This window comes from Rhinoderma darwinii, chromosome 7 (assembly GCF_050947455.1).
Source record: "Rhinoderma darwinii isolate aRhiDar2 chromosome 7, aRhiDar2.hap1, whole genome shotgun sequence".
In the NCBI taxonomy this organism is placed as follows: Eukaryota; Metazoa; Chordata; class Amphibia; order Anura; family Rhinodermatidae; genus Rhinoderma; species Rhinoderma darwinii.
Window position 1 is genome coordinate 2,093,007 of NC_134693.1, and position 12,087 is coordinate 2,105,093.

At 34.6% G+C, this 12,087-nt stretch overlaps 1 protein-coding gene across 1 annotated transcript in view; it reads right to left on the reverse strand.

The window, feature by feature from the left end:
• The window catches only part of DMAP1 (DNA methyltransferase 1 associated protein 1), a 56,361-nt gene extending 44,274 nt beyond the window's left edge, over nt 1–12,087 (reverse strand). Inside the window, exon 1 of the mRNA XM_075832040.1 lies at nt 12,023–12,087. The gene's annotated coding sequence lies outside the window, so the exon portion shown is untranslated. The remainder of the gene's footprint in view (nt 1–12,022) is intronic.

Genomic DNA, 12,087 nt, shown 5'->3' on the forward strand with positions numbered 1-12,087 from the left:
ATACACACAGGACAGTATAACACTATATACACACAGGACAGTATAACACTATATACACACACAGGACAGTATAACACTATATACACACACACAGGACAGTATAACACTATATACACACACAGGACAGTATAACACTATATACACACACACAGGAGAGTATAACACTATATACACACACAGGACAGTATAACACTATATACACACACACAGGAGAGTATAACACTATATATACACACAGGAAAGTATAACACTATATATACACACACACAGGACAGTATAACACTATATACACAGGACAGTATAACACTATATACACACACACAGGACAGTATAACACTATATACATACAGGACAGTATAACACTATATACACACACACAGGACAGTATAACACTATATACATACAGGACAGTATAACACTATATACACACACAGGACAGTATAATACTATATATACACACAGGACAGTATAACACTATATACACACACACACACACAGGACAGTATAACACTATATACACACAGGACAGTATAACACTATATACACACAGGACAGTATAACACTATATATACACACAGGACAGTATAATACTATATACACACACAGGACAGTATAATACTATATATACACACACACACACACACACACACACACACACACAGGACAGTATATCACTATATATACACACACAGGACAGTATAACACTATATATACACACACAGGACAGTATAACACTATATATACACACAGGACAGTATAACACTATATACACAGGACAGTATAACACTATATATACACACAGGACAGTATAACACTATATATACACACAGGACAGTATAACACTATATATACACACAGGACAGTATAACACTATATATACACACAGGACAGTATAACACTATATATACACACAGGACAGTATAACACTATATACACACACACACACAGGACAGTATATCACTATATATACACACAGGACAGTATAACACTATATACACACACAGGACAGTATAACACTATATACATAGGACAGTATAACACTATATACACACACAGGACAGTATAACACTATATACACACAGGACAGTATAACACTATATACACACACAGGACAGTATAACACTATATACACACACAGGACAGTATAACACTATATACACACACAGGACAGTATAACACTATATACACACACAGGACAGTATAACACTATATATACACACAGGACAGTAAAACACTATATACACAGGACAGTATAACACTATACACACACAGGACAGTATAACACTATATATACACACAGGACAGTATAACACTATATATACACACACAGGACAGTATATCACTATATACACAGGACAGTATAACACTATATATGCACACACAGGACAGTATAACACTATATATACACACAGGACAGTATAACACTATATATACACACAGGACAGTATAACACTATATATACACACAGGACAGTATAACACTATATACACACACACGACAGGACAGTATAACACTATATACACACACAGGACAGTATATCACTATATACACACACAGGACAGTATAACACTATATATACACACACAGGACAGTATAACACTATATATACACACAGGACAGTATAACACTATATACACAGGACAGTATAACACTATATACACACACACACACACAGGACAGTATAACACTATATACACACAGGACAGTATAACACTATATACACAGGACAGTATAATACTATATATACACACACAGGACAGTATAATACTATATACACAGGACAGTATAACACTATATACACACAGGACAGTATAATACTATACACACACACACACACACACACACACACACACAGGACAGTATATCACTATATATACACACACAGGACAGTATAACACTATATATACACACACAGGACAGTATAACACTATATATACACACAGGACAGTATAACACTATATATACACACAGGACAGTATAACACTATATATACACACAGGACAGTATAACACTATATATACACACAGGACAGTATAACACTATATACACAGGACAGTATAACACTATATACACACAGGACAGTATAACACTATATACACAGGACAGTATAACACTATATACACAGGACAGTAGAACACTATATACACACACAGGACAGTATAACACTATATACACACACAGGACAGTATAACACTATATACACACAGGACAGTATAATACTATACACACACACGACAGTATAATACTATACACACACACACACACACACACACACACACACACACACACACACACACACACACAGGACAGTATATCACTATATATAAACACACAGGACAGTATAACACTATATATACACACACAGGACAGTATAACACTATATATACACACACAGGACAGTATAACACTATATATACACACAGGACAGTATAACACTATATATACACACAGGACAGTATAACACTATATATACACACAGGACAGTATAACACTATATACACAGGACAGTATAACACTATATACACACAGGACAGTATAACACTATATACACAGGACAGTATAACACTATATACACACAGGACAGTATAACACTAGATACACAGGACAGTATAACACTATATACACAGGACAGTATAACACTATATACACACACAGGACAGTATAACACTATATACACACACAGGACAGTATAACACTATATACACAGGACAGTATAACACTATATATACACAGGACAGTATAACACTATATATACACACAGGACAGTATAACACTATATATACACACAGGACAGTATAACACTATATATACACACACAGGACAGTATATCACTATATATACACACACAGGACAGTATATCACTATATATACACACACATGACAGTATAACACTATATATACACACACAGGACAGTATAACACTATATACACACAGGACAGTATATCACTATATATACACACACACACAGGACAGTATAACACTATATATACACACAGGACAGTATAACACTATATATACACAGGACAGTATAACACTATATACACAGGACAGTATAACACTATACACACAGGACAGTATAACACTATATACACACACACAGGACAGTATAACACTATATACACACAGGACAGTATAACACTATATATACACACACACACAGGACAGTATAACACTATATATACACACAGGACAGTATAACACTATATATACACACAGGACAGTATATCACTATATACACACACACACAGGACAGTATAACACTATATACACACACACACACAGGACAGTATAACACTATATACACACACACACAGGACAGTATAACACTATATATACACACAGGACAGTATAACACTATATACACACACAGGACAGTATAACACTATATACACAGGACAGTATAACACTATATACACACACACACACACAGGACAGTATAACACTATATACACACAGGACAGTATAACACTATATACACACGACAGTATAACACTATATACACAGGACAGTATAACACTATATACACAGGACAGTATAATACTATATACACAGGACAGTATAACACTATATACACACAGGACAGTATAATACTACACACACACACACACACACACACACACACACACACACACAGGACAGTATATCACTATATATACACACACAGGACAGTATAACACTATATATACACACACAGGACAGTATAACACTATATATACACACAGGACAGTATAACACTATATATACACACAGGACAGTATAACACTATATATACACACAGGACAGTATAACACTATATACACAGGACAGTATAACACTATATACACAGGACAGTATAACACTATATACACAGGACAGTATAACACTATATACACACACACAGGACAGTATAACACTATATACACACAGGACAGTATAACACTATATATACACACAGGACAGTATAACACTATATACACACAGGACAGTATAACACTATATATACACACAGGACAGTATAACACTATATACACACACAGGACAGTATATCACTATATATACACACACAGGACAGTATATCACTATATATACACACACAGGACAGTATAACACTATATATATACACACACACAGGACAGTATAACACTATATACACACAGGACAGTATATCACTATATACACACACACACACACACAGGACAGTAGAACACTATATACACACACACACAGGACAGTATAACACTATATATACACACACAGGACAGTATAACACTATATATACACACAGGACAGTATAACACTATATATACACACAGGACAGTATATCACTATATACACACACAAAGGACAGTATAACACTATATATACACACACAGGACAGTATAACACTATATACACACACACACACAGGACAGTATACCACTATATATACACACAGGACAGTATAACACTATATATATACACACACACACACACACACACACACACACACACAGGACAGTATATCACTATATATACACACAGGACAGTATATCACTATATATACACACACAGGACAGTATAACACTATATATGCACACAGGACAGTATAACACTATATATACACACAGGACAGTATAACACTATATATACACACACAGGACAGTACAACACTATATACATAGAGGACAGTATAACACTATATACACACACACACGACAGTATATCACTATATATACACACACAGGACAGTATAACACTATATATACACACAGGACAGTATAACACTATATACACACAGGACAGTATAACACTATATACACACACAGGACAGTATAACACTATATACACAGGACAGTATAACACTATATACACACAGGACAGTATAACACTATATACACACAGGACAGTATAACACTATATACACACACACACACACACACAGGACAGTATAACACTATATATACACACAGGACAGCATAACACTATATACACACAGGACAGTATAACACTATATACACACACAGGACAGTATAACACTATATACACAGGACAGTATAACACTATATACACACAGGACAGTATAACACTATATATACACACAGGACAGTATATCACTATATATACACACACAGGACAGTATAACACTATATACACACACACACACAGGACAGTATAACACTGTATATACACACAGGACAGTATATCACTATATATACACACACACAGGACAGTATAACACTATATACACACACACACACACAGGACAGTATAACACTATATATATACACAGGACAGTATATCACTATATATACACACACACACACACACACACACACACACAGGACAGTATAACACTATATATACACACACACACAGGACAGTATAACACTATATACACAGGACAGGACAGTATAACACTATATACACACACAGGACAGTATAACACTATATATACACACAGGACAGTATAACACTATATATACACACAGGACAGTATAACACTATATATACACACACAGGACAGTATAACACTATATACACACACACACACACAGGACAGTATAACACTATACACACACACAGGACAGTATAACACTATATACACACACAGGACAGTATAACACTATATATACACACACAGGACAGTATATCACTATATATACACACACAGGACAGTATATCACTATATATACACACACAGGACAGTATAACACTATATATACACACAGGACAGTATAACACTATATATACACACAGGACAGTATAACACTATATATACACACAGGACAGTATAACACTATATATACACACAGGACAGTACAACACTATATACACAGAGGACAGTATAACACTATATACACACACACGACAGTATATCACTATATATACACACACAGGACAGTATAACACTATATATACACACACACACAGGACAGTATAACACTATATACACACACAGGACAGTATAACACTATATACACAGGACAGTATAACACTATATACACACAGGACAGTATAACACTATATACACACAGGACAGTATAACACTATATATACACACAGGACAGTATAACACTATATATACACACAGGACAGTATATCACTATATATACACACACAGGACAGTATAACACTATATACACACACACACACACACAGGACAGTATAACACTGTATATACACACAAGACAGTATATCACTATATATACACACACACAGGACAGTATAACACTATATACACACACACACACACACACACACAGGACAGTATAACACTATATATATACACAGGACAGTATAACACTATATATACACACACACACACACACAGGACAGTATAACACTATATATACACACACACACACAGGACAGTATAACACTATATACACAGGACAGGACAGTATAACACTATATATACACACACAGGACAGTATAACACTATATACACACAGGACAGTATAACACTATATATACACACACACACACAGGACAGTATAACACTATATATACACACACAGGACAGTATAACACTATATATACACACAGGACAGTATAACACTATATATACACACAGGACAGTATAACACTATATATACACACACAGGACAGTATAACACTATATATACACACACAGGACAGTATAACACTATATACACACAGGACAGTATAACACTATATACACACACAGGACAGTATAACACTATATACACACACAGGACAGTATAACACTATATACACACACAGGACAGTATAACACTATATACACACACAGGACAGTATAACACTATATACACACACAGGACAGTATAACACTATATATACACACACAGGACAGTATAACACTATATACACACAGGACAGTATAACACTATATACACACACAGGACAGTATAACACTATATACACACACAGGACAGTATAACACTATATATACACAGGACAGTATAACACTATATATACACACAGGACAATATAACACTATATACACACACACACAGGACAGTATAACACTATATATACACAGGACAGTATAACACTATATATACACACACAGGACAGTATAACACTATATATACACACACAGGACAGTATAACACTATATACACACACAGGACAGTATAACACTATATACACACACAGGACAGTATAACACTATATATAAACACACAGGACAGTATATCACTATATACACACACACAGGACAGTATAATACTATATACACACACACACACACACACACACAGGACAGTATATCACTATATATACACACACAGGACAGTATAACACTATATACACACAGGACAGTATAACACTATATACACACAGGACAGTATAACACTATATATACACACAGGACAGTATAACACTATATATACACACAGGACAGTATAACACTATATACACAGGACAGTATAACACTATATACACACACAGGACAGTATAACACTATATATACACACAGGACAGTATAACACTATATATACACACACAGGACAGTATAACACTATATATACACACAGGACAGTATAACACTATATATACACACAGGACAGTATAACACTATATATACACACACAGGACAGTATAACACTATATACACACACAGGACAGTATAACACTATATACACACACACACAGGACAGTATAACACTATATACACACAGGACAGTATAATACTATATACACACACAGGACAGTATAACACTATATACACACAGGACAGTATAATACTCTATATACACACAGGACAGTATAACACTATATATACACACAGGACAGTATAACACTATATACACAGGACAGTATAACACTATATACACAGGACAGTATAACACTATATATACACACAGGACGGTATAACACTATATATACACACAGGACGGTATAACACTATATATACACACAGGACAGTATAACACTATATATACACACACAGGACAGTATAACACTATACACACAGGACAGTATAACACTATATACACACACACAGGACAGTATAACACTATATACACACACACAGGACAGTATAACACTATATATACACACACACAGGACAGTATAATACTATATATACACACAGGACAGTATAATACTATATATACACACAGGACAGTATAACACTATATATACACACAGGACAGTATAACACTATATACACAGGACAGTATAACACTATATACACAGGACAGTATAACACTATATACACAGGACAGTATAACACTATATACACAGGACAGTATAACACTATATATACACACACAGGACAGTATAACACTATATATACACACACACAGGACAGTATAACACTATATATACACACACAGGACAGTATAACACTATATATACACACACAGGACAGTATAACACTATATATACACACACACAGGACAGTATAACACTATATATACACACACACAGGACAGTATAACACTATATACACACAGGACAGTATAACACGATATACACACACAGGACAGTATATCACTATATACACACACACAGGACAGTATAACACTATATACACACACAGGACAGTATAACACTATATACACAGGACAGTATAACACTATATACACAGGACAGTATAACACTATACACACAGGACAGTATAACACTATATATACACACACAGGACAGTATAACACTATATATACACACACACAGGACAGTATAACACTATATATACACACACAGGACAGTATAACACTATATATACACACACAGGACAGTATAACACTATATATACACACACAGGACAGTATAACACTATATATACACACACAGGACAGTATAACACTATATATACACACACACAGGACAGTATAACACTATATACACACAGGACAGTATAACACGATATACACACACAGGACAGTATATCACTATATACACACACACAGGACAGTATAACACTATATACACACACAGGACAGTATAACACTATATACACAGGACAGTATAACACTATATATACACACACACACACACACACACAGGACAGTATAACACTATATACACAGGACAGTATATCACTATATACACACACACACACAGGACAGTATAACACTATATACACACAGGACAGTATAACACTATATATACACACACAGGACAGTATAACACTATATACACACACACAGGACAGTATAACACTATATATACACAGGACAGTATATCACTATATATACACACACACAGGACAGTATAACACTATATATACACAGGACAGTATATCACTATATATACACACACACACACACAGGACAGTATAACACTATATATACACAGGACAGTATAACACTATATATACACACACAGGACAGTATAACACTATATACACACAGGACAGTATAACACTATATATATATATATATATATATACACACAGGACAGTATAACACTGTATACACACAGGACAGTATAACACTATATATATATATATACACACAGGACAGTATAACACTATATATACACACAGGACAGTATAACACTATATATACACACACACACAGGACAGTATAACACTATATATACACACACACAGGACAGTATAACACTATATATACACACAGGACAGTATAACACTATATACACACACAGGACAGTATAACACTATATATACACACAGGACAGTATAACACTATATATACACACAGGACAGTATAACACTATATATACACACAGGACAGTATAACACTATATATACACAGGACAGTATAACACTATATACACAGGACAGTATAACACTATATATACACACAGGACAGTATAACACTATATATACACACAGGACAGTATAACACTATATACACAGGACAGTATAACACTATATATACACACACAGGACAGTATAACACTATATATACACACAGGACAGTATAACACTATATATACACACAGGACAGTATAACACTATATATACACACACAGGACAGTATAACACTATATACACACACAGGACAGTATAACACTATATATATACACACACAGGACAGTATAACACTATATATACACACAGGACAGTATAACACTATATATACACAGGACAGTATAACACTATATACACACAGGACAGTATAACACTATATACACAGGACAGTATAACACTATATAACACTATATACACACACACAGGACAGTATATCACTATATACACACACACAGGACAGTAAAACACTATATATACACACAGGACAGTATAACACTATATATACACACACAGGAGAGTATAACACTATATATACACACACAGGAGAGTATAACACTATATATACACACACAGGAGAGTATAACACTATATATACACACACAGGACAGTATAACACTATATATACACACAGGACAGTATAACACTATATATACACACAGGACAGTATAACACTATATATACACACAGGACAGTATAACACTATATACACAGGACAGTATAACACTATATACACACACACAGGACAGTATAACACTATATATACACACAGGACAGTATAACACTATATATACACACACACACACACAGGACAGTATAACACTATATATACACACACAGGACAGTATAACACTATATATACACAGGACAGTATAACACTATATATACACACAGGACAGTATAACACTATATATATACAGGACAGTATAACACTATATATACACAGGACAGTATAACACTATATACACACACAGGACAGTACAACACTATATATACACACACACACACACACACAGGACAGTATAACACTATATATACACACACAGGACAGTATAACACTATATATACACAGGACAGTATAACACTATATATACACACACACACACACAGGACAGTATAACACTATATATACACACACAGGACAGTATAACACTATATACACACAGGACAGTATAACACTATATACACACACAGGACAGTATAACACTATATATACACACACAGGACAGTATAACACTATATACACACAGGACAGTATAACACTATATATACACACAGGACAGTATAACACTATATACACACACAGGACAGTACAACACTATATACACACAGGACAGTATAACACTATATATACACACAGGACAGTATAACACTATATATACACACACAGGACAGTATAACACTATATATACACACACAGGACAGTATAACACTATATATACACACAGGACAGTATAACACTATATACACACAGGACAGTATAACACTATATACACACACAGGACAGTACAACACTATATACACACAGGACAGTATAACACTATATATACACACACAGGACAGTACAACACTATATATACACACACACACACAGGACAGTATAACACTATATATACACACACAGGACAGTATAACACTATATATACACAGGACAGTATAACACTATATATACACACACACACACAGGACAGTATAACACTATATATACACAGGACAGTATAACACTATATATACACAGGACAGTATAACACTATATATACACACAGGACAGTATAACACTATATATACACAGGACAGTATAACACTATATATACACAGGACAGTATAACACTATATATACACAGGACAGTATAACACTATATATACACACACAGGACAGTATAACACTATATATACACAGGACAGTATAACACTATATATACACAGGACAGTATAACACTATATATACACAGGACAGTATAACACTATATATACACACACAGGACAGTATAACACTATATACACACAGGACAGTATAACACTATATATACACACACAGGACAGTATAATACTATATATACACAGGACAGTATAACACTATATACACACAGGACAGTATAACACTATATACACACACAGGACAGTATATCACTATATACACACACAGGACAGTATAACACTATATACACACACACAGGACAGTAAAACACTATATATACACACACAGGAGAGTATAACACTATATACACACACAGTATATGGCGGGGAGCTGTGGGGTGAACACGCTGCGGGTGTATTGGCTATTACACGCAGGTATAGGGGTATGAATATTACATTACAGGGATGTATAGGGGGTTGTGGGACGGGGGAGGGGTTACCGGGGTTTCTCTCGGTCGCAGGCTCCGGTGCCGGGGGTTGTTACCAGGGATACAGCGGGATCGCC